Raw genomic sequence first — 26985 nt, forward strand, 5'->3', positions numbered from 1 at the left:
TAACATGATTATCCTGTCACTGATGACTGTATTATGTGCTGCCTCATTGTGATAAACCGTTATGAAATGCTCGTTAGCAGTCCCTATGATCAGTATATTAAAAGGCTTAAATGAATATTAACATTAGTGGAAAGTGCCAAATTTACAGTCTTGGGGTGAAGTTTTGCCATTGACCTTAGGGGAGCCAGGATTTCATCCCAAGAGGCTGGGATCCTCTTACCACAGAGCAGGGACAACACAGGTAGTGCTGTCTTCTTTGGCTCTTATTTAGGCAAAAGGGTTTGCCACCCCCCTGAAAGCAAAGACCAAAATAGATGGAGGACTAGACTTTTTTTTGTTGTGGTCTTTGCTGTCACAGGCTGTGACAGAGTGCTGGGATTCAACAGTTGAGACAGCACTGATCACTTAAACACTAATTAACTCCTCCCTTTCTCCCTCCACCCCATGAAGCTGACTGCCTAATTAGCAGATTAGAATGGGCTGGGGAAGATTAAAGAGCTAATTACCCATTAACGCAAAGGGTAGAGAGAGGCAGTGCTGGGGGGAAAGGCAGTCTAGGACAGCCAGAATCAAGAAGGCTCTCTAGGAAGAGAAATCTCTTTTCTTGCCTTGGTAGAGGACTGAGGCGAAACAGATGTTGCAAATGATGTGGTGTATGGATCAGTAAGGTGGTGGGAAGGGCAATGCAAATAAACTACATGGTGGTGTTTAACAACTGAAGGTCTCTGAATTGTCTGTGTAGACAGGTGTAGGACCTCACCCTGTCACACATGCTTTTTTAATTGCAGCTTATTGTCTTAATTGTTTGTAATTAAACAATTAGCTACCAGATAGTTCATACTAAAATCCCCCACTCAAAAGAAGTATAAGCAAGTAATTGCAAGTGGAAGGTGTATTAACATTTCCTCCAAAGGTATTGCTAGTAAGTATACTTGGCTTTATTTATTTGATAGAAGCTACTTGAATAAAAACAGGTAGGATCACAACAATGGAAACTGTTAATGTAAATTATTTTAGCCCTAATGGATATACAACAAAAGTCTTGTATGACATTATTATAAGAATTATGTCAATGCAGTGTCTCTTGCCTGCTTGAGATGTTGTTTTCTCTCTAGTGTAATAGAACATCCCCAGGACATGAGTTTGTGTTGCTGTATTTTTTGCAACATATTTTAGGTATGTTACTTATTTTTGATCAAGCGGGGTGTTATCCTATTCCCATCCACACTGTATGTGTCTAGACAAATTTATACTCTGGAGATTATCCAGAATGAAGTATATTTGTTAACTTGATCTTTTATATCCAGGTAGTACCCGAACAGCTATTGAAACCTCTTTTAATTGACCATGCAAAAGACTGACAAAAACAGATTGCTGAGTAGATGTGGTCTTCTAATGTGCATTGAGTAGGATTGTAGTGTGTGTGTCTGGACACTTGTTGAGTCAGTCTCTTATGCCAGAGGCAGCCTTACGGGTGATTGATTGGACAGGTTCCTTTGTACTAAATAGATGAAATTTTTCAAATTTTCATTTTCTTGATTCATATGGTTTCAATATGCAAAGTACTCAGTGTCATGCAAAACAGGATCTCTCTATGACTAAAAGTATGTGACAAAGGTCCTCCTCTGCCTTGATGGGTCCTGCGCTTTTTGGCAGATTTGCTCACCTCAGAGGTTCAATGCAGCCCTCAGTTTGGCCTCCTCTGCTAGAGGCTCAAGCCTGCCGTTCACTCCGCTAACCTCATCACTGGCCAGCATGGGGGAAATGGACAACAGTCTCTGTTGTTCCACCTAGTGGTTGGGGACAGGCCAGATCCCTTTCCCAATTAGACCTTCCCTTCTGGTGTTGCTCACAGACCAGGTCAACTCCTCCTGTGCCCAATCAGGAGTTAAGGGGGCCCACCCTCTATACCAGGTTCCAGCCCAGGGCCCTGTGGATAGCAGCTGTCTACATCTCCTGTATCAGCTGTGTGACAGCTACAACTATAACTCCCTGGGCTGCTTCCCCCCAGCACCTTCTTTATCCTCACTGCAGAATCTTCCTCCTGAAGCCTGATTACGCTTGTACTCCTCAGTCCTCCAGCATCACGCCTTCTCACTCCCTGCTTCTTGCACACCCTCCACTAACTGATGGGAGGTCTTTTTTAAACCAGGTGTCCTGATTAGTCTGCCTGACATAACTGATTCTAGTATCTGTGGCGCCTTAGAGACTAACAAATTTATTTGAGCAAAGGCTTTCGTGAGCTACAGCTCACTTCATCGAATGCATCCGATGAAGTGAGCTGTAGCTCATGAAAGCTTATGCTCAAACAAATTTGTTAGTCTCTAAGGTGCCACAAGTACTCCTTTTCTTTTTGTGAATACAGACTAACACAGCTGCTACTCTGAAACCTGATTCTAGTATGTTCTTAATTGGCTTCAGGTGTCTTAATTAGCTTGCCTGTCTTAATTGGTTCTAGCAGGTTCCTGATAGCTCTAGTGCAGCCCCTGCTCTGGTCACTCAGGAAACAGAAAAGTATTCATCCAGTGGCCAGTATAACTGCCTTCTACCAGAGTCCTGTACCCCACTGATCTGGGTCTGTCACAAGTAGTTGTAACAATATTTAAAGTATGTGTAAGGTACCATATCTCAGTTGATGATATGATCATCTATGACTAACCTATTACAATTTGTTAGCACAGAACTGACCTTTTTCTTGTAAGCAAAGGGCACATTTTACAGCTTTCTGAACATGTCTTATCTACTTAGAAGGCTTTATAGAAAAGTAAGATGTAGTGACATTTAGTTTTATTCTAGTTCACTGCCATTAACCTCCTCCTGCTGACTTTAGATAGTTGTGCTTAGTGCTTTATCAGAAGAGAGCATATTAAGCTTATTCAGGGCTTGAAGTTGAGGCATGTTAGCATATTACAAATTGTTATGAGTGCAATATTTAAATGAAGTTGTTTCATGATACAGTGCACATATGCCTGGCTATACATGTGTAGACAATCATGTAATTACAAGACACAGCCTAGTGAGAGAACTGCTAATCTACTGTCAATACTGAAACACTGTTCCTTTAAATACAGAATGACTTCCTATGAGCAGTAATCACTAACTAGCTTAACATCCATGTGCTTAGATGTACAGGAGTCACACAAAATAACTTGCATGCTAAAGTACTTCCTGTTTCATTTGGTATGCAATTCCATTTCCACTTATGCGACGCCATGCCATTTAGTATGCTCAGTGCTTTGCACCCCGCAGATCAATTCAGCTATGAAGTTAACAAAGTATGGAAGCTTTCTGTGAGCATCTATTCAACCATGCGTTTGCTTTCCTTTTTTTCTGCAGTATGTTTAATGGATTTGGACATAAAAATCTAAGGCATTTCACAGGCTGTTTGGTATGTATGGGAAAGCACAGTTCAAAATGAGATTTTCATTTCAGTTAATGTAATGTTTGGTGTCAGATTTACTGAAAGCTGGATAGTTATACTATGTGAGCAACAAAGGAATCATATCATCCCTCCTCCACCCCTATGGTTAGTCTTCCTTGAATTTGTTCATTAAACTGATAAATGGTTTCCACAGGGAACATTAGAAATGCTCCAGACTAAGAAAAAATAAAGTCAGAATTGCATAGAAAAGTATCTGAAGCAGACTGGAAGCCACCTCCCTCTTGTTAATTATTGCTTTGGGTGGGTGGAGGTTTTTTAAGTTATATTACAGCTTCCAATATATGAGGATGTTGATGGATTTTGAAATCAGAGCATTGAATAGGAGGTCAATCCAAACTTGCATTGACTGCTAAATGTGCTTTGCTACTTACTTATTGGAACCATACTACTGAATGGCAGAATAAGGTTATTTTGGATTTTATGCTTAGCCAGGCACAGGACTCTTGCTAAGCAAGTAATATGCAGTGTGGCCATATATAGAGATGAGAAACAGCCTGAGGAGGAGTCTCATTTCCTTGAGTATCTTTCCTGTCTCTTCAAACTTTGTAGACTAAAGACGACAAAGTTAAAATAACATTACACTTATATTTACATTCAACTAATTGAAATAGCCTCTATTTCCTTTGCCATAGGATGTGGTTCTGAAGGCAGAATCCTCTAACCAAGAAAAATTGTTTTTTATGGTTATTATTTATTAGTCACAAACAGTTTTATCCTGGTATTATCTTTCTAGAAAGGCAGATCACAACAAATGTCTGTACTCAACATGTTTTCTCTTACGCATCATGAGACTTTCAAAATGACACTCAGTTATTTGCTGAGAGCATAAATTCCAGTTCCGATTTGTAAAGACAAGCCTGGAGGACAGGAGGATAATTGCTAAACAGCTAATCAGAACTCCAGAGATATAAAAGCTCAGAATCTGTATGCCAACATCTTAGTTTCCTTCCCCCCACCCCCCAAGCAAATATGTTTTGGTGCTTTGTGAGGAAAATAAGTATAGCACCCAGTAAGTAGACAAAGTTTTATTATTCTCTAAAGTTGTTAAGCTGAAGGCAATTGGACAGATTTACAGGGAATTGTGGATATAATGACAAGGAATCCTGTGCATGTTTTTCAGGACAAGTTCTGCACCATTGTGACTTAATCAGAACAACAGTCTTGTGATACCTACCACAAACATGTCCATAAAGGCAGTAATAACTTAATTACAACAGTCTTTATAGGACCCATGGAAAACAGTTACTACTTCACTAGAATTGAACGTATGCCAACCTGGGGGAAGAGGAGGGGGAGGAATGACTTTATAAATATTTCTGAAGTTAAACCTAACTTTGAGCTGAGAAATTTCCTTGATCCTGCACATATGACTAAGGATGAACTATGTCAACATTGGTATAGTGTTCCGAATAACCACACTTGAACGTAAGAGAGTCCATGTGATCTTGTTGTTTCCTACTTTCATGCCCACATACTGGGATTGATTGAGGTGGAAATGCTTGTTTCAAAGTGCACCAAACCCAAAGGTATGCCTAAACCACAAATGAAGGTGTGATTGTAGCATAGATAGAAATACCTGTGCTAGCTTTAATCTAATTAGCAGTGGTAACAAGAGTAGTAAAGACTTCATGGCACAGACTTAAACACAGGCTAGCAACCTGAAAATGTACTCAGGGTCCCTGGCTGCCTTGTACTGGGTCAACTAGCCTGTGTTGAAATCATACTGCCAAGTCTACTACTATTGTTACCCAGAGTAGCTAGACTAAAACTAGCCTTGGTATATCTACACACAGTACAATCAGACCTTCATTTGCAGTGCAGATGTACGCTAAGATGAATTTATATAGGTGATCTGCCTAATGATGTAAGTTCTGTTTTCTGCAGGTCAGATCTCATACATGCTTTCTGTAAACTTATCCAGATGATTACTGTGAGGCCAATTTAATGGTTGAAGCACAAACACAATCTAGTCAAGCAATGAATCCTTAATGAGTTTTATACTGTCTCTGAGAAAGGAGCTGAGAGCTTACACTACAATGATAACAATGAAGAGTCCTTGTGGCACCTTAGAGAAATTTATTTGGGAATAAGCTTTAGTGGGCTAAAACCCACTTCATCAGATGCATGGAGTGGAAAATACAGTAGGCAGGTATAAATACACAGCACATGAAAAGATGGAAGTTGCCTTACCAAGTGGGTGGTGGGGTCAGTGCTAATGAGCTTGGCCGTAGACAATGGATTGTGTGATGTGGACTGGAGGCATGTAGGTAAGTATAGCAGTCAGAAGGTCCAGGCTGAGGTTGATGGTGGGGTGGAAATTGTTGAAATCCTGGTGGAATTCCTCAAGGGCCTCCTTCCCATGGGTCCAGATAATGAAGACTTTGTGACTTTGTCCTCACCCACAACTATTTCAGATTTGGGGACAATTTATACCTTCAAGTCAGTGGGACTGCTATGGGTATCCACATGGCCCCACAGCATGCCAACATTTTTATGGCTGACTTAGAACAACGCTTCCTCAGCTCTCACCCCGTAACATCCCTACTCCACTTGCGCTACATTGATGACATCTTCATCGTCTGGACCCATGGGAAGGAGGCCTTTGAGGAATTCCACCAGGATTTCAACAATTTCCACCCCACCATCAACCTCAGCCTGGACCAGTCCACACAATAGATCCACTTTCTGGACACTACAGTGAAAATAAGCGATGGTCACATAAACAGCACCCTATACCGGAAACCTACTGACCGCGATACTTATCTACATGCCTCCAACTTTCATCCAGACCACATCACACGATCCATTGTCTGCAGCCAAGCTCTAAGGTACAACCGCATTTGCTCCAATCCCTCAGACAGAGACAAATATCTACAGGATCTCTATCAAGCGTTCTTAAAACTACAGTACCCACCTGGTGAAGTGAAGAATCAGCTTGACAGAGCCAGAAGAGTACCTAGAAGTCACCTCCTACAGGACAGGACCAACAAAGAAAGTAACAGAACGCCACTAACGATCACCTACAGCCCCCAACTAAAACCTCTCCAGCGCATCATCAAGGATCTATAACCTATCCTGAAAAACGATCCCTCACTCTCACAGGCCTTGGGCGACAGGTCAGTCCTCGCTTACAGACAGGCCCCGAACTGGAAGCAAATATTCACCAGCAACTACACACCACAAAACAAAAACACTAATCCAGGAACCAATCATAGAATCATAGAATATCAGGGTTGGAAGGGACCTCAGGAGGTCATCTAGTCCAACCCCCTGCTCAAAGCAGGACCAATCCCCAATCAAATCATCCCAGCCAGGGCTTTGTCAAGCCTGACTTAAAAACTTCCAAGGAAGGAGATTCTACCACCTCCCTAGGTAACGCATTCCAGTGTTTCACCACCCTCCTAGTGAAAAAGATTTTCCTAATATCCAACCTAAACCTCTCCCACTGCAACTTGAGACCATTACTCCTTGTCCTGTCCTCTTCTACCACTGAGAATATTCTAGAACCATCCTCTCTGGAACCACCTCTCAGGTAGTTGAAAGCAGCTATCAAATCCCCCCTCATTCTTCTCTTCTGCAGACTAAACAATCCCAGTTCCCTCAGCCTCTCCTCATAAGTCATGTGTTCCAGACCCCTAATCATTTTTGTTGCCCTTCGCTGGACTCTCTCCAATTTATCCACATCCTTCTTGTAGTGTGGGGCCCAAAACTGGACACAGTACTCCAGATGAGGCCTCACCAATGTCGAATAGAGGGGAACGATCACGTCCCTCGATCTGCTCGCTATGCCCCTACTTATACATCCCAAAATGCCATTGGCCTTCTTGGCTACAAGGGCACACTGCTGACTCATATCCAGCTTCTCATCCACTGTAACCCCTAGGTCCTTTTCCGCAGAACTGCTGCCTAGCCATTCGGTCCCTAGTCTGTAGTGGTGCATTGGGTTCTTCCGTCCTAAGTGCAGGACCCTGCAGTTATCCTGAACCTCATCAGGTTTCTTTTGGCCCAATCCTCCAATTTGTCTAGGTCCCTCTGTATCCTATCCCTGCCCTCCAGCGTATCTACCACTCCTCCCAGTTTAGTATCATCCGCAAATTTGCTGAGAGTGCAATCCACACCATCCTCCAGATCATTTATGAAGATATTGAACAAAACCGGCCCCAGGACCGACCCTTGGGGCACTCCACTTGATACCGGCTGCCAACTAGACATGGAGCCATTGATCACTACCCGTTGAGCCCGACAATCTAGCCAACTTTCTACCCACCTTATAGTGCATTCATCCAGCCCATACTTCTTTAACTTGCTGACAAGAATACTGTGGGAGACCGTGTCAAAAGCTTTGCTAAAGTCAAGAAACAATACATCCACTGCTTTCCCTTCATCCACAGAACCAGTAATCTCATCATAGAAGGCTATTAGATTAGTCAGGCATGACCTACCCTTGGTGAATCCATGCTGACTGTTCCTGATCACTTTCCTCTCCTCTAAGTGCTTCAGGATTGATTCCTTGAGGACCTGCTCCATGATTTTTTCTGGGGACTGAGGTGAGGCTGACTGTCCTGTAGTTCCCAGGATCCTCCTCCTTCCCTTTTTTAAAGATTGGCACTACATTAGCCTTTTTCCAGTCATCCAGGACTTCCCCCGTTCGCCACGAGTTTTCAAAGATAATGGCCAATGGCTCTGCAATCACATTCGCCAATTCCTTTAGCACTCTCGGATGCAACGCGTCCGGCCCCATGGACTTGTGCACGTCCAGCTTTTCTAAATAGTCCCTAACCACCTCTTTCTCCACAGAGGGCTGGCCATCTACTCCGCATGCTGTGATGCCCAGCGCAGCAGTCTGGGAGCTGTCCTTGTTAGTGAAGACGGAGGGAAAAAAAGCATTGAGCACATTAGCTTTTTCCACATCCTCTGTCACTAGGTTGCCTCCCTCATTCAGTAAGGGGCCCACACTTTCCTTGGCTTTCTTCTTGTTGCCAACATACCTGAAGAAACACTTCTTGTTACTCTTGACATCTCTTGCTAGCTGCAGCTCCAGGTGCGATTTGGCCCTCCTGATTTCATTCCTACATGCCCGAGCAATATTCTTATACTCTTCCCTGGTCATATGTCCATCCTTCCACTTCTTGTAAGCTTCTTTTTTATGTTTAAGATCCGCAAGGATTTCACCGTTAAGCCAAGCTGGTCGCCTGCCATATTTACTATTCTTTCGACTCATCGGGATGGTTTGTCCCTGTAACCTCAACAGGGATTCCTTGAAATACAGCCAGCTCTCCTGGACTCCTTTTCCCCTTCATGTTAGTCCCCCAGGGGATCCTACCCATCCGCTCCCTGAGGGAGTCGAAGTCTGCTTTCCTGAAGTCCAGGGTCCGTATCCTACTGCTTACCTTTCTTCCCTGCATCAGGATCCTGAACTCAACCAACTCATGGTCACTGCCTCCCAGATTCCCGTCCACTTTTGCTTCCCCCACTAATTCTTCCCTGTTTGTGAGCAGCAGGTCAAGAAAAGCTCCCCCCCAGTTGGCTCGTCTAGCACTTGCACCAGGAAATTGTCCCCTATGCTTTCCAAAAACTTCCTGGATTGTCTATGCACCGCTGTATTGCTCTCCCAGCAAATATCAGGAAAATTAAAGTCACCCATGAGAACCAGGGTGTGCGATCTAGTAGCTTCTGCGAGTTGCCGGAAGAAAGCCTCATCCCCCTGGTCCAGTGGTCTATAGCAGACTCCCACCACTACATCACCCTTGTTGCTCACACTTCTAAACTTAATCCATAGACACTCAGGTTTTTCTGCAGTTTCGTACCGGAGCTCTGAGCAGTCATACTGCTCCCTTACATACAGTGCCACTCCACCACCTTTTCTGCCCTGCCTGTCCTTCCTGAACAGTTTATAACCATCCATGACAGTACTCCAGTCATGTGAGTTATCCCACCAAGTCTCTGTTATTCCAATCACGTCATAATTCCTTGACATCACCAGGACCTCCAGTTCTCCCTGCTTGTTTCCAAGGCTTTGTGCATTCGTATATAAGCACTTGAGATAACCTGCTGATCGCCCCTCATTCTCAGTATGAGGCAGGAGCCCGCCCCTCACAGACGTTCCTGCCTGTGTTTCCTCCTGGTATCCTACTTTCCCACTTACCTCAGGGCTTTGGTCTCCTTCCCCCGGTGAACCTAGTTTAAAGCCCTCCTCACTAGGTTAGCCAGCCTGCTCGCAAAGATGCTCTTCCCTCTCTTCTTAAGATGGAGCCCGTCTCTGCCCAGCACTCCTCCTTCATGGAACACCATCCCATGGTCAAAGAATCCAAAGCCTTCTCTCCGACACCACCTGCGTAGCCATTCGTTGACTTCCACGATTCGACGGTCCCTGCCCCGTCCTTTTCCTTCCACGGGGAGGATGGACGAGAACACCACTTGCGCCTCAAACTTCTTTATCCTTCTTCCCAGAGCCACGTAGTCCACAGTGATCCGTTCAAGGTCATTCTTGGCAGTATCATTGGTGCCCACGTGGAGAAGCAGGAAGGGGTAGCAATCCGAGGGCTTGATGAGTCTCGGCAGTCTCTCCGTCACATCACGAATCTTAGCCCCTGGCAAGCAGCAGACTTCTCGGTTTTCCCGGTCAGGGCGGCAGATAGATGACTCAATCCCGGCAACAAAACCTGTTGCCAACTCTGTCTGCGTATCTATTCAAGGGACACCATCACAGGACCTAACCACATCAGCCTCACTATCAGGGGCTCGTTCACCTGCACATCTACCAATGTGATATATACCATCATGTGCCAGCAATGTCCCTCTGCCATGTACATTGGCCAAACCAGACAGACTCTATGCAAAAGAATAAATGGACACAAATCAGACATCAAGAAATATAACATTCAAAAACCAGTTTTTATGAAGAACACGTCAATCTCCCTGGACACTCAATAACTAACTTAAAAGTGACACTTTTTCCAAAAAAAACCCCTTCAAAAACAGACTCCAATGAGAAACTGCAGAATTGGAATTAATTAATGGTGCATAGGCAATCCAGGAAGTTTTTGGAAAATGTAGGGGACAATTTCCTGGTGCAAGTGCTAGAGGAGCCAACTGGGGGGGAGCTTTTCTTGACCTGGTGCTCACAAACCGGGAAGAATCAGTGGGGGAAGCAAAAGTGGATGGGAATCTGGGAGGCAGTGACCATGAGTTGGTTGAGTTCAGGATCCTGACACAGGGAAGAAAGGAAAGCAGCAGAATACGGACCCTGGACTTCAGAAAAGCAGACTTCGACTCCCTCAGGGAACTGATGGGTAGGATCCCCTGGGGGAATAACATGAAGGGGAAAGGAGTCCAGGAGAGCTGGCTGTATTTCAAGGAATCCCTATTGAGGTTACAGGGACAAACCATCCCGATGAGTCGAAAGAATAGTAAATATGACAGGCGACCAGCTTGGTTTAACGGTGAAATCCTTGCGGATCTTAAATATAAAAAAGAAGCTTACAAGAAGTGGAAGATTGGACAAATGACCAGGGAAGAGTATAAAAAATATTGTTTGGGCATGTAGGAATGAAATCAGGAGGGCCAAATCGCACCTGGAGCTGCAGCTAGCAAGAGATGTCAAGAGTAACAAGAAAGCCAAGGAAAGTGTGGGCCCCTTACTGAATGAGGGAGGCAACCTAGTGACAGAGGATGTGGAAAAAGCTAATGTACTCAATGCTTTTTTTGCCTCTGTCTTCATGAACAAGGTCAGCTCCCAGACTGCTGCGCTGGGCAGCACAGCATGGGGAGTAGGTGGCCAGCCCTCTGTGGAGAAAGAGGTGGTTAGGGACTATTTAGAAAAGCTGGACGTGCACAAGTCCATGGGGCCGGACGCGTTGCATCCGAGAGTGCTAAAGGAATTTGGCGGCTGTGATTGCAGAGCCATTGGCCATTATCTTTGAAAACTCGTGGCGAACGGGGGAAGTCCCGGATGACTGGAAAAAGGCTAATGTAGTGCCAATCTTTAAAAAAGGGAAGAAGGAGTATCCTGGGAACTACAGGACAGTCAGTCTCACCTCAGTCCCTGGAAAAATCATGGAGCAGGTCCTCAAGGAATCAATCCTGAAGCACTTAGAGGAGAGGAAAGTGATCAGGAACAGTCAGCATGGATTCTCCAAGGGAAGGTCATGCCTGACTAATCTAATCACCTTCTATGATGAGATTACTGGTTCTGTGGATGAAGGGAAAGCAGTGGATGTATTGTTTCTTGACTTTAGCAAAGCTTTTGACACTGTCTCCCACAGTATTCTTGTCAGCAAGTTAAAGAAGTATGGGCTGGATGGATGCACAATAAGGTGGGTAGAAAGTTGGCTAGATTGTCGGGCTCAACGGGTAGTGATCAATTGCTCCATGTCTAGTTGGCAGCCGGTATCAAGTGGAGTGCCCCAAGGGTCGGTCCTGGGGCCGGTTTTGTTCAATATCTTCATTAATGATCTGGAGGATGGTGTGGATTGCACTCTCCGCAAATTTGCCGATGATACTAAACTAGGAGGAGTGGTAGATACGGTGGCAGGTAGGGATAGGATACAGAGGGACCTAGACAAATTGGAGGATTGGGCCAAAAGAAATCTGATGAGGTTCAACAAGGATAAGTGCAGGGTCCTGCACTTAGGATGGAAGAACCCAATGCACCACTACAGACTAGGGACCGAATGGCTAGGCAGCAGTTCTGCGGAAAAGGACCTAGGGGTTACAGTGGACGAGAAGCTGGATATGAGTCAGCAGTGTGCCCTTGTTGCCAAGAAGGCCAATGGCATTTTGGGATGTATAAGTAGGGGCATAGCCAGCAGATCGAGGGACGTGATCGTTCCCCTCTATTCGACATTGGTGAGGCCTCATCTGGAGTACTGTGTCCAGTTTTGGGCCCCGCACTACAAGAAGGATGTGGAGAAATTGGAGAGAGTCCAGCGAAGGGCAACAACAATGATTAGGGGTCTGGAACACATGACTTATGAGGAGAGGCTGAGGGAACTGGGATTGTTAGTCTGCAGAAGAGAAGAATGAGGGGGGATTTGATAGCTGCTTTCAGCTACCTGAGAGGTGGTTCCAAAGAGGATGGTTCTAGACTCTTCTCAGTGGTAGAAGAGGACAGGACAAGGAGTAATGGTCTCAAGTTGCAGTGGGAGAGGTTTAGGTTGGATATTAGGAAAATCTTTTTCACTAGGAGGGTGGTGAAACACTGGAATGCGTTACCTAGGGAGGTGGTAGAATCTCCTTCCTTAGAAGTTTTTAAGGTCAGGCTTGACAAAGCCCTGGCTGGGATGATTTAATTGGGGATTGGTCCTGCTTTGAGCAGGGGGTTGGACTAGATGACCTCCTGAGGTCCCTTCCAACCCTGATATTCTATGAATTTGCAAACTGGACACCATCAAATTAGGCCTAAATAAAGACTGGGAGTGGAAGGGTCACTACAAAAACTAATTTCCATCTGCTGATACTCGCAGCTTCTGAAATGGGCCGCCTTGATTGCAGTGGCCTCATTAGCCCTACAAAAGTAATTTTTCCCTCCTTTGTATTCACCCCTTCTTGTCAACTATTAAGAATAGGCCACTTCCAACTTAATTGAATTGGCTTGTTAGCGCTGACCCCCCACTTGGTAAGGCAATTCCCATCTTTTCATGTGCTTTGTATTTATACCTGCCTACTGTATTTTTCCACTCCATGCATCTGATGAAGTGGGGTTTAGCCCACGAAAGCTTATTCCCAAATAAATTTCTTAGACCTGGTCTATACTGGGGGGAGGGGGGAATCGATCTAAGATACGTCGACTTCAGCTACGCTATTCTCATAGCTGAAGTTGTGTATCTTAGATCGACTTAGAATCACTTACTTCGCATCCTCATGGCGCGAGATCGATGGCCGCCGCCGCTCCCCCATCGACTCCGCTTCCGCTTCTCGCCCTGGTGGAGTTCCAAAGTCGACAGCAGAGCAATCGGCGATCGATTTATCGCGTCTACACTAGATGCAATAAATCGATCCCCAATAGATCGATCACTACCCGCCAATCCGGCGGGTAGTGTAGACGTGGCCTTAGTCTCTAAGGTGCCACAAGGATTCTTTGTTGGTTTTGCTGATACAGACTAACACAGCTACCACTCTGAAACTACAGTGATACTTTACTTGTTGTTTGCTGCTATTTGATTAGGGGCAAAGGCAGTATCTAGTCTTGAATTGTCCATGAGATTTTTACTTATCAGATTATATTAAGCATCACCTTGACAAAGGACAGCAGTAATTCTACAGAACACAGTGAGATCTGGCAGCTAACGTATGAGGTTAAATCTTTAATACAGTACGGAAAGATTACCTATTGAAGATCTGTGACTTAATTTAATAGGGAACTGGATAATTTTATTACCATTATTAATAACTTTTACATATAACAGTAAGAGGGGTCAGGAGGGATTTATCTTCTGACTACATACAGAACTGCATAACTCACTCGATATATTAAGGGCTTATTTGCCTTTTTCTGAAGGATTAGATGCTAGCCACTGGCAGAGTCTGGATAACAAGTTAAATGGACTAATGGTACAATTTGGTAATTTCTATACTCTTTGTCAGTATCTGAGAGCTTTTTGATGTGTGAAGATGTACCTCTTCTGTCGTCATGTATTCAGTTCAGAGCTAGATGGCTCAGCAAATCAGTAATGGGATATGTAGCCTTTTGTTGTCTGGTCAGAAGCTCAAATCCATCCTACGATGATGGGCATTAAAACTCATTGCCTCCAAAGGCTCTTTGCGATCTGTATTGCACCAGTCACAGTTCTATTTCATAAAATATTAAAGGTGCACATTAAAACGTGATGGCCCAAGCTTGGTTGCTAACCATATCAACTATGATTCTCAGAGGTGATGGCCTCATATGGATCAGTGTTATTAATTTAAAGTACTTGGCTATCAACAGCAAGATGGGCTCATAGAAACTGCTTTCGCAACAAATTAAAACCCTGATATTCCTGCATGTATATAGGGGTGGTCTTCATGTTAGTCTACTATTAAGCGTCTACATTCACCTAATCAGTCACAATGCCTCAGAAATAGTCCTGCCTGTCAATATCATGTGACAAAAATGTCAGGGGCTTCAGCTCCTCACTGTTCGAGAAGTTTTCAAAAAACAGATATGAATTAATCCTGTCTCTAATACTTGAATTAATATTGCCTCCTAACAACCTGTTGCAACAAATCAATTTATACCGCTCCTCCACCTCATCAGCACACCTCTTTGAGGGACGAGTTCCGCTACTGCGGATTGCCCTATTCCTTTGGTGAACAGGAATTCTTTACACACACATACCACAGTCCTGGAGTGTGTGTGTGTGTGTGCGTGCAGGGTGTGTGTGTGTGGGTGTCCTGTTTTAAATGTGGCCCTTATCTTTCTCTTCTCCTCGGGCTGGTGAGGGGGAAGTAGCTGAGGATGAGTTGCGTTAATCTGCGTTTAGTGTGAATGACATCGCACTGGTGCCAGGATGTCACGGTCTCGGTCAAGAGTGGCTTTTCTGGGGGATGTGTCAACTGCATCCCTCGTAAATGGAATTACTCTTTTCTGGTTTTAACCAGTCAGGAGGAGCATAGATTTATGTTAGAAGTGGTGGCTTGAATTTTTTTTTTCAGGGCTTCAAGAGCTTTGTTCATGTGGAGGGGATTAGCTCCATCAGCGGTGGTTAATGCCATCTCACATGCAGATCTTACCCCTGAAGTGTTCTTTTAAGCAGCTGGTGCATGAATTACATGTTGTATTAATGCAGTCTGAGTTGATTAGCTAACTCCCAATGCAGAATTGTATATGTAACTTTAGCGTCCTCGTGGCCAAGATAGAGTCTGCTTTGCAGGCAGCTTTGGCCAAGAGACAGCGCGCGCAGGAATGCAGCAGGAAAAATTCCTTCCACCCCAGGGAAACCTGTTCCAAACCCCCCAGAGTGAACACACATCCCCCCAGGAAAAGTACAATGGATATAACAAAGGGAGATATTTACTTACAGAGGGATGAGAGGAGAAAAAACAACAAGGGGAAACGTAGGGGGAGCAGTAGAACAGGGTTGCATTCAAACCAAGGCCCCACAGGCCCAGTGGTAGCAGTCTGAAAGGGCAGACGCCGAGCAATGTGTCTGCACACAGAGTTCAGGAGTTCTGAGCAAAGTTCCAGTCCAGTGCTGAGTGTTGGGTGCTCCTGGTCCTCTTCGGCGCCAGTGAACTTTCCCAAACAAGCCCTCCGGTGCCCTCTTCTCCTGTTCTGTGCAAAGCCACACACAGAGCGACCACTTCCCCACTTAACTAACTAGCAGCATTCCTCCTTACTCCCAATGCAGAGTCACAAGCCCCAGTACTCACAGCCCCATGTAGCTCTGGGCACCAGCGATACTGGATTCAGCTCTGGCCTGTCCTTCTCGGTCAATTCCTTCCTGGCTCCTGTCCTGGGGTGTCCCCGATCGGCTGTCCTGTCCTTCCCAGGCTTCAGGCAGGTTCTCTCCTTCACTTTGTCCAGGGCTTCCCTGCTGCTACCCTTCTCCCCCCAGGCTCCAGAGCCACACCCCCAAATTTCCCTCCTTTCTCTCACTGCTCCCTCTCCCGAATAGGAAAAAGATTTAAAGGGACCATGCTCTCTAAACCCCAAGGGGTTACATATGGTTTTGCAGCCATGATTTGCTGTGGTAGCAAAGTCCTGCAGATAATCTTTTGTGCCATTTGTGGATGACTTTGCCTGACTATTAATCTTCTGCTGATCATCTTTTAGCTCTGTTTGTTAATGAAGCTGAGTGATCTTATACATTGATGATGGCAGACTTGGATTTATTGTAATACATTTAAACAGCCTTTGTAAAATTCACTTATTTAAACTTTGTGAATGCCACTTCCTCACTTGGGCTTACACAGTCTGAAAAGTCTTCAGATGAATGGGAAACATTGTATAGCCTAACTAAAATAACTAAGCCAATGTGTGCAGTGTATTGTTTTTATCCGGATTCTCTCACCAGGTCATCAGTCCATTGAGAATTACAGGAAAGCCAAATAACTGTCACAGAGGTTTGTTGGATGGCCCATGGTAACATCTATCTGTCACTATTGAGTAGGCTGGATTTAAACCGGTCACCTAGTGGTGAAAAACTTTGTATTTCCAGGAAGAGGTAAAGAAATTTAGTGCATGATCCAACACCCATTTAAGTCAATAGGATATGGATTTGGCCCTTAAGACTTGTCTACCCTGGGGATTTTTGCATTGGCTGCACTGATGATAACCTCTAGTTTTGCTTACTGGTGCTTGCTATAGTTTGTAATTGCAGTAAGCCACACTTGTACAAATGACTAGAGTGGGGAATGTACTGGAACAGCTACACTGTATACACAGTGTAGAAAAGCCTATGGTAAACCTCATATAAATAATTAAAGGGATGGGGGAGAATTGTTTTGTAAAATATGGATGTTTTAATGATAAATACTAGAAAGAAAAATTCTGGATAAAACATACACTTAATAACTTTATATTTACATATATGTACACACACATTAGTCTATGTACATATATGTGTGTGTATATACTTAGCCAAAGATAAATAACAAGGACATATCTTTTTTTAAAAAAATGACTTTTCATTGAAATTGCTTAGATGATGTTTGCATTGTATTTACATCTCTGAAAAATTGGAGAGTGTTATGCACTCCTAGACACTTGTTTTTATACTTTATGGCCTCATTTCAAATCAACAGCACTTTTATATCAGTGCTTGCATGACACTGAAATAATTGAAGGATTAGTTTAGATGAAAGATTAGCCTACCAAGGACCACAGCGCACTGCATGTGTGCTAGCAGTAAAACTGACAAATTGTTAAAAAACACAGCAGAAAGCACCACTGCCTATATTTTACTAGCTAAGCTAGCATTGCCTTTATTGCTCCAATTAATATCTAACATATAAACAGGAAAGACACTTTTTAGCCTAATTCCTCAACTTGAATATTTGTTATTTCTAATTTGAGGCATCATAATAATTTCAGGCACTCCAAGCATCTTCTGCTCCTCATAGAAGGGAAGTAGTGTGTAGCATTTTCCCCCATATAATGTACTCTCCTAAGCATCCAAAGATAGGCTGATAACAAAGGGTTTAAGTAGGAATAACAGAATGCAATTGAGACAGGAGAATATTAGGAAAAAAAATATGAGGTCAGCCATGTTAGGCAATGGAATATTTTTCTCAAAAGAGGTGATAGAAGCCACATCTGTTGCTACATTTAACAGTAAAGTGGACAAAATGAAATGAGTGTTCTGCATTACACATTCATGCATGGGCTTTGATATAGACGAGTAGGTTTTTTTCAGCTCTGATGTTTGATGCGCACACACACTGCATATTAGTGCTCATCCCTTTGTTCTGTGTTCACCATGTGCACCCCTTGATTCTATGCTAGCCTTTACATTTTCCATGTTGCAGTCTTTTCACTTGCCATTTTGCGCTGTAAGCACTGCTGCCTGTGTCCGAGAATGCATGACACCGAGGCTACCACTGTTATCTTTTTCTTTTCTAAAAAAAATATCCACAGTCTGCTCTGGTGGTGTCTCTGCTACTTGAACTGGCAGAGGCCAGATTTTTAAGATAAAAATATACTATAAAACGAAGTGTGTATGTATATGTAAAAGATTGACTACCATACAAATGAGCATTTTGTAGAAGAATATATACCTTTTATTATGAACTGTCATTCACTGTTTACAATGACTTGTTTGCCTAACTAAGGCACTTGCCAACCTGACTCATGCTGTTGAAAAGGCTTTATAATTATACTTAAAACCACTGATCTTTTGAAACTTGTAATCTATTACAATGGAATTTGTGGAGGTCACCAATATTCAGCGTGAAATTTTTGTCATGCAGGACAGTAATTTTGAAAGTTATTGTGATCACAATTGCTATTTTGTGTCAAACAGTTTCAAATTTAATCAATTTTATAGTCTTTATTATCGTTTTCAGTAAAAGAACCAATTCTAGGCTTTGACACTTGTTCCAATGCCCCTGGAATCAGTGACAAGGATCCAGTTGACTTCAACAGTTGTTGGATCTGGCTCCTCTATTCTGGGGAGCATTTTATTTTAATTTCTGGATGACAGAGACATAGCCCAACTCCTACCTTCCCTCTACCCTCCTTTCCATGCAATGACATTTGTGGAATTAGAATTAAAATGGCCAGTAGTGGAATTCCTGCTCTGCATCAGAAAAGGTCAGAACGTTTTGTTCTGGCATGGTCCACTCTAAACATTTCTTGTTTTCAAAATGGGATTATTCGGCTTTTTTAAAAAAAATCTTCTTTTCATTCTGATTCAGGACAAAGCAAAATTCCAGATTTTTTTTTCATGAGATGAAAATTCCATTTTTGAGCCTCTCTATTTGAATGTTGCTTATTTGGGCAGTGGTCCTCAGCAAGAATTTCATTCTGTTCTCCCTTTTCCTTCATTTTGCATGCAGTTATTACATTGCTTAAAATACCCAGTAGTTGGTTTGGGGATTGGAAACCAGATTTCAATTCAATTCCATGTGACCACATCTAATCTGGTTTCTTTTTTATTATTACTTTATTTTATCATGCGACTGTTCTATATTGCATCGGGTTAGTTCATTGAATGTTGGAAGCCAGGAGTCAGGATTTCTTGATGCAGCCAGCAAATGCAAGAAGCATTAATGCTGATGTGAAATCTGCAGACAGGTTGGTGCCAATGTGTTAATTAACTGAGTTGGTGGACATTTTCAATATCGCTTCTTTGAACCATTGTATTGCTTACCCTAACCCCCCCCCCCAAAAAAAAAACCCAACAAAAAACATCTCTCAGAATGATTGATCAATCTTTCACACCTTATAAATTACATTGTTTTTCCCCAATACTGTCTACACGGTGGTAACTTTCTTTTTGAGGTAAATAACCACCACCCAGCAGATCCCCCCTCTCTCTCTCTCTCTCTCTCTCTCTCTCTCTCACACTCTCACACACACACACACAATCAGGGCAAGTTAACAATCAGTGCCTTTACGGAGATTCATCAGGAACATTGCACTGGGACAGGCAATGCAAGTATGGCAGTACGGTGCACTGTACCAGCAAGATATTTATAGCCAGTGCAGTGCACCAGAAAGACACGGGAGAGGCCGGTGGCCCCACGCTGGCAGCTCCTTTGGTGCGGCTGTACCACCCCCAGCCCCTCCACGGAGCTGCGTCTCCTCCACCTGGACAGCAGCGGGGCTGCCCTCTGGCGGAGGGGCTGCTGTAGTCCACAGAGGGCGGATGGAGATGCAGCTCCGTGGAAGGGCGCGGCGGGGGGTTTTGCTCTTTTCCCTGCTGCGGTTCCCGGGAGAGCCCCGAACCATAGGGCTCTGCCGGGAACCGCAGCAAGGAAAGGAGCAGAACGCCGGCAGCCCCTCCAGCCGTTGTACCGCCCTCAGCGCTGCCTTGGCTGCTGCACAGACCGAGGCCGGCGACACAGCTGCGCGGAAGGGCAGGGGGCAGGGCGGGGGGCGGTAGAGCTGTGCCGCAGGAGCTCCTTTCCCCGCTGCGGTCCCGAACTCTCGGACGCAGCAGCAGGAGAACCGAGCCCCACCGCCAGGTAACGTGGGATAGATCATGGGGAGAGTGTGGTGGCCCTAGGCTGGGGGCGGAGAGGAGTCACATGGAGGGTCACGTGAGGAGATCATGTGCCCCCCTCCTTAGTTGGTGTCTCCCCCACTCCCATCGGTGAGAAATGGATTTTACTTGCACCACTGACTGGTACTTAGCTAAATTACTACCCCCCGCCCCCACCCTTCTTACGTTAAGCATAAACTGTAGAGGGAAAGGACTGATGAGGGAATACAAAATTAGAAATATAATGAAGCAGAAGGAAGATGCTCATGCTAATGACATGCTTAGAACATTAAACGCTGCAGTTTAGGGATCGGGCCCACAAAGCTGAACATAGGTAGCAATGCCTCCAACATAATGTTGAGAATGACCTTAAGAAAACCTGTGTTCTATATTTCAAATGATCAAATTCAGTTTGTTTAAACTGAAATTTAAAGTTGCTGGCAACCAGGTATTTCTGAGTATCTAGTCAGACATGCCAAAGGAATGAACTGGTTTATCGATCATTTTTTTGGTTTCATCAGAAGAATATTATAATTAGGGCTGGCTGAAAAACAAGAATTCAGTTTCATGGGGAAAAAAATGTTTTGGTATTTGGTTCTGTTCCAGTGTGGAACAAAACTAAGCCAATGTTTAGGGCCCTCCCATGGGACAAAAGAGATCCACCTTCAAGTTCTGGCTCTGAATTAGGTGGAGCAGAAACTTGAACCTGAGTCTCCCACATACTAGGTAAATTCATTAACCACTGGGAATGGAGTGGGTGGGTTGGTCAGTCCAAAAACTCCATCCCGAGAAACCTTCCCTTCAAAACCAATACATTTACCTGAAATGTTTCAGTTTTGAGAAACTGGTATTTTCCAATGAAAAAATGTTAAGTCAAAAAATTCCTAACCAATTCTAACGACAATAATCAAAACTCATTGTCCCAAAAGTGTTGAGGTATTGTTAAAAGGTACTGAAAGATAAACTTTGTGCAGAAGTTCCTCAGTAGGGATAAATGGATCCAAGGATGGCTTTTTCCAATGTAAGAGTGCATCTGTTCCTAAAAGACTGTGAGTGAGGTTATTTTATTTTTAACCCAGATAGAAGCCAAAAATCTCATGTGACAGCTTGCTTCATATCACAATCAAAGCATCTGCTTTTTTTTTTTTTTTTTGTTTAAAAAAAAAAAAGCTTCTGAGTGTATTGGGCCTTTCAGTTCTTAAGTCAACTAATTCTGATTTCAGACATGCAGTGTAATTAAAATTGTGTTCTTACAATAGCCAGGAAAGTCTAGCATTAATGCTATGGATATACAATTCTACACATTTTTCTGAATATTGTTACTGTAGAAAGCTTTAGGAGTTAGTCAGACTGATGTTGGTTTCAAAACAGAATATGCCCTTTAAAACAAATCAAGGGCTTGTTTGAACTCTTAAATATTTTTTGAGTTATTACTGTGAGAAAAGAGGTCAGATTAACTGGAAAATGACTCCACTGTAGTTCTGAAAGCTTGGTTAGTTTCCTCTTTCACTGCTGACCTGCTTTTAAAATAGTGATAACTAAAGAAATATAAGGAAACTCAGATATATGTTTTGTTCCTGTAGTTGAGGAATGAACTGACCTTTGGACGACAAATGGTGTATTGATGTGTATGAACTTGCAACATTTCCAATATTTGAAGAAAAAAAAGTAGGTTTAAACCAGTGACTATATTTTCTTTAAATTAATTCCTACTGTGAATGGGTTTAAGGCTCTGATTAATGTCTGGGCTGTACTTAAACATTTAAATTAAACTACTTATTGTAATTAAACACTCATCTCTGTCTCTCTCCCACTCATGCTATAAATGAACTCTAAGATTTATGATAAAATTTTCATTAATCTACAGAGCTTCACAGAGCTAAAGAAAGAATCTGCATTACTGTAAACTGAACAGTTAATCTCAGCTGCAGTAATGGGTCATAAACATGAATTTAAATAGAGTCTTTAAAGGATCCAAGAGTGTTTTACAAACTGAGGGCCAGGTTGTGCCAGGTGTGACAAGGTGACTCCATTTGCCCTTCCACCACTCTCTCTTCTGTGCAAAGGCTGAGAGCCATTGTATGTACCATTCTTTCCTGAGCACATGGAATTCTCTCTGCTACCAGCCCTGTACGAGAAGCTCATGCCTTTAGTCTTTCATAAATTCACAGAGCATTTATATTGTCTTCACAAAGAAACAGGTTAAGGATTACTTCATCTAACTGCACACTTAGAATCATAGAATAACAGAGTTGGAAGGGACCTCTGGAGTCCATCTAGTCCAACCCCCTGCCCAGAGCAGGACCAATCCCAACTAAATCATCCCAGCCAGGGCTTCGTCAAGCCTGACCTTAAAAACTTCTAAGGAAGGGGATTCCACCACCTCCCTAGGTAACGCATTCCAGTGTTTCACCATCCTCCTAGTGAAAATGTTTTTCCTAATATCCAACCTAGACCTCCCGCACTGCAACTTGAGACCATTACTCCTTGTCCTGTCATCTGCTATCACTGAGAATAGTCTAGATCCATCCTCTTTGGATCCACCTTTCAGGTAGTTAAAAGCAGTTATCAAATCCCCCCTCATTCTTCTCTTCTGCAGACTAAACAATCCCAGTTCCCTCAGCCTCTCCTCATAAGTCATGTGTTCCAGACCCCTAATCATTTTTGTTGCCCTTCGCTGGACTCTCTCCAATTTCTCCACATCCTTCTTGTAGTGTGGGGCCCAAAACTGGACACAGTACTGCAGATGAGGCCTCACTAATGTCGATTAGAGGGGAATGATCACGTCCCTCGATCTGCTGGCAATGCCCCTACTTATACACCCCAAAATGCCATTGGCCTTCTTGGCAACAAGGGCACACTGTTGACTCATATCCAGCTTCTCGTCCACTGTCACCCCTAGGTCCTTCTCTGCAGAACTGCTGCCTAGCCATTCGGTCCCTAGTCTGTAGCGGTTCATTGGATTCTGCCGTTCTAAGTGCAGGACTCTGCACTTGTCCTTGTTGAACCTCATCAGATTTCTTTTGGCCCAATCCTCCAATTTGTCTAGGTCCCTCTGTATCCTATCCCTGCCCTCCAGGGTATCTACCACTCCTCCCAGTTTAGTGTCATCCGCAAACTTGCTGAGGGTGCAATCCACACCATCCTCCAGATCATTAATGAAGATATTGAACAAAACTGGCCCCAGGACCAACCCTTGAGGCACTCCGCTAGATACCAGCTGCCAACTAGACATGGAGCCATTGATCACTACCCGTTGAGCCCGACAATCTAGCCAACTTTCTACCCACCTTGTAGTGCATCCATCCAGCCCATACTTCTTTAACTTGCTGACAAGAATACTGTGGGAGACCGTGTCAAAAGCTTTGCTAAAGTCGAGGAATAACACGTCCACTGCTTTCCCTTCATCCACAGAACCAGTTATCTCATCATAGAAGGCAATTAGATTAGTCAGGCATGACTTTCCCTTGATGAATCCATGCTGACTGTTCCTGATCACTTTCCTCTCGTCTAAGTGCTTCAGAATTGATTCCTTGAGGACATGCTCTATGATTTTTCCGGGGACTGAGGTGAGGCTGACCAGCCTGTAGTTCCCAGGATCGTCCTTCTTCCCTTTTTTAAAGATGGGCACTACATTAGCCCTTTTCCAGTCTTCCGGGACTTCCCCCGATCACCATGAGTTTTCAAAGATAATGGCCAATGGCTCTGCAATCACATCCGCCAATTCCTTTAGCACTCTCAAATGCAACGCATCTGGCTCCATGGACTTGTGCACGTCCAGTTTTTCTAAATAGTCCCAAACCACTTCTTCCTTCACAGAGGGCTGGCCACCTCCTCCCCATGCTGTGCTGACCAGTGCAGTAGTTTGGGAGCTGACCTTGTTAGTGAAGACAGAGGCAAAAAAAGCATTGAGCACATTAGCTTTTTCCACATCCTCTGTCACTAGGTTGCCTCCCTCATTTAGTAAGGGGCCCACACTTTCCTTGGCTTTCTTCTTATTGCCAACATACCTGAAGAAACCCTTCTTGTTACTCTTGACATCCCTCGCTAGCTGCAACTCCAGGTGTGATTTAGTCTTCCTGATTTCATTCCTACATGCCTGAGCAATATTTTTATACTCTTCCCTGGTCATTTGTCCAATCTTCCATTTCTTGTAAGCTTCTTTTTTGTGTTTAAGATCAGCAAGGATTTCACTGTTAAGCCAAGCTGGTCGACTGCCATATTTACTATTCTTTCTACACATCGGGATGGTTTGTCCCTGTAACCTCAATAAGGATTCTTTAAAATACAGCCAGCTCTCCTGGACTCCTTTCCTCCTCGTTTTATTCTCCCAGGGGATCTTGCCCATCAGTTCCCTGAGGGAGTCAAAGTCTGCTTTTCTGAAGTCCAGGGTCCGTATTCTGCTGCTTACCTTTCATCCTTGTGTCAGGATCCTGAACTCGACCATCTCATGGTCACTGCCTCCCAGGTTCCCATCCACTTTTGCTTCCCCTACTAATTTTTCCCGGTTTGTGAGCAGCAGGTCAAGAAGAGCTCCGCCCCTAGTTGGTTCCTCCAGCACTTGCACCAGGAAATTGTCCCCTACAGTTTCCAAAAACTTCCTGGATTGTCTGTGCACCGCTGTATTGCTCTCCCAGCAGATACCAGGATGATTGAAGTTGCCCATGAGAACCAGGGCGTGCGATCTAGTAGCTTCTGCAACTTGCTGGAAGAAAGCCTTGTCTACCTCATCCCCCTGGTCCGGTGGTCTATAGCAGACTCCCACCACGACATCACCCTTGTTGCTCAGGCTTCTAAACTTAATCCAGAGACTCTCAAGTTTTTCTGCAGTTTCATACTTGAGCTCTGAGCAGTCATACTGCTCCCTTACATACAGTGCAACTCCCCCACCTTTTCTGGCCTCCCTGTCCTTCCTGAACAGTTTATACCCATCCATGACAGTACTCCAGTCATGTGAGTTATCCCACCAAGTCTCCATTATTCCAATCACATCATAATTCCTTAGGTAATGGACAATAGGATAGTAATTTAGAGACTGAGTCTATGGTGATAGTTCTCTGTACAATGAAACAAACTGAGCAAATTTATCCATTTTTACGTAAATTTATTGCCCATTCTCGTGAAGTGTGTTTTTCCACTACAGAAAACACATCTTCAGTTTTTACTCGGAGAGCCTAGAAAACAAATGTTTTGCTGTATCAGAAACCTACAGTCATTTTTATTAATTATAATGGTGGTAGCCACAAAGGTTCCCTGGTCTGGAGTGGTGAGGATCGGCCTGTCGTTACTGCCTGGTGCCATATATTGTTGAGCAGTAAAGCTTTACACATTAAATGTAGTTTGTGTGAGGGGGGGGAAAGCTTTTCCCAAGCCTGTTTTGGTATTGATGAGTGTGGATGGGATTCAGTAACAATCGTTTGTTTTTGATCCATAGAAAATGTATAATATCAAAGTTAGCATTTCTTTCTTCTTAGAACTCTTTTTCAACTACTCAGATTTATGTCTATGAAGAAGAGAAAGGGATTACATTACCTTGAATGTATTAAACCTAAGTCTATACTTTAAAATATTGAATAGTGAATTAGCAGTCTAACGTACAAATCGTTCACCAGGACATATGCCTATATATCAGATGTACCATCAGAATGAATTGCGATTCTGACATTAACAACCTCCTGAAAGACAGAATGATAAAATGTTTCTCAGATTTCAGTAGACCTTTGCAAAAGCTAGGTATTGTAATGGCAGGTTAACCCTTTACATATGCAATCAAAATGCACTTCTATTTCTTTAAGAAAATATCTGACTGTTGGCTTCTGCCTAACCACTGAAACTAATGGTAACACTTTTCTAAACAGAGAAAAGCCTGTTGGTCCTAGGAATACATTGTGAGAGTGCACCTGCTCAGAAATAGGTGCCGACATTCATTTTTCGGGGTGGGTGCTCCACCCCCACTCTGCCTCCGGGCCCTGCCCCCACTCCATCCCTTCCTCCAAGACACCACTCTCACTCCACTTCTTTGTGCCTCTGCTCCACCCCCTTCCCGGAGCATACCCTGCCTTTGCTCCGGCTCTTCTGGCCTATCCCATTCCCCGAGCACCTCCAGCCCACTGTGGAACAGCTGATTGGCTGGGCCCACCCAACAGCTGATCGGTGGGTGGGTGCTGAGCACCCACTATTATTTTTCCATGGGTGCTCCAGCCCCGGAGCGCCCATGGAGTTGGTGCCTATGAATAGGGGACATTTGCTACTGCTTCAGATAGCAGGACTGTGTGTCACGCAACCTTCAAGCAAATGTGAGAGAAGTCCTAAAATGCAACCTATACAACTCCTTAAATTGCAGGATGATTATAAAGCTAATCAAGATGAACTAATTGTGGTTGGCAGTTTCAGCTAATAAGCATCATTTCCGCACCCCACCCTCCTCATAGTCACCAGTCAAGGAAGACAGAGTATAGTGAGAACATATGATTCTAATTTATTTAATTAAAGTTGTTAACTCCCTTATACTTTTGATGCAGGCATGTAACCTTCTAGGAAGTTTCCTGCATGCCCCACAGTTTCACAGCAGTTGGATGTATCTGTTTACAGAGTATCTGTGCAGTGACACCTGCTCATATTTTGTCCTCGAAAGTAATTTCAGATGACTGCTTCCAGAAACCAAAGCATCAAGTATCCTGGCATTGAGGGGTGCATATCAGGTAAGACAGGAGGCAGCATGTGGGGGAAGTAAGTATCTTTGTCCCATTGCAAAAGGAATGGCCCCGATGAAAGGGAATATATTCCAGAGAGGATTGATAGAGATCAAGATGTCAGTTATGACAGACTGATGGTCCATTTGTTTGAGCAAAGATTGAAAGGGTTTTTTTTATCTCTATTTAACGAAAGGTTGGCTGTAGCTTTGAGTGTCTGGGCAAA

General features: G+C 43.8%; 1 long non-coding RNA gene across 2 annotated transcripts in view; it reads left to right on the forward strand.

The window, feature by feature from the left end:
- Window positions 1-867: 867 nt before the first annotated feature.
- Window positions 868-26985, forward strand: part of LOC122461797 — a 36564-nt gene continuing 10446 nt past the window's right edge. Inside the window, exons 1-2 of one of the 2 annotated variants that reach the window (XR_006283985.1) lie at window positions 868-922; window positions 26659-26768. This is a non-coding gene — a long non-coding RNA (uncharacterized LOC122461797). Of the gene's footprint in view, window positions 923-26588; window positions 26769-26985 lie in introns of both variants that reach the window. The other variant, XR_006283984.1, reaches the window with a different exon arrangement.

The sequence above is a fragment of the Chelonia mydas genome, chromosome 9 (assembly GCF_015237465.2).
Source record: "Chelonia mydas isolate rCheMyd1 chromosome 9, rCheMyd1.pri.v2, whole genome shotgun sequence".
Classification (NCBI taxonomy): Eukaryota; Metazoa; Chordata; order Testudines; family Cheloniidae; genus Chelonia; species Chelonia mydas.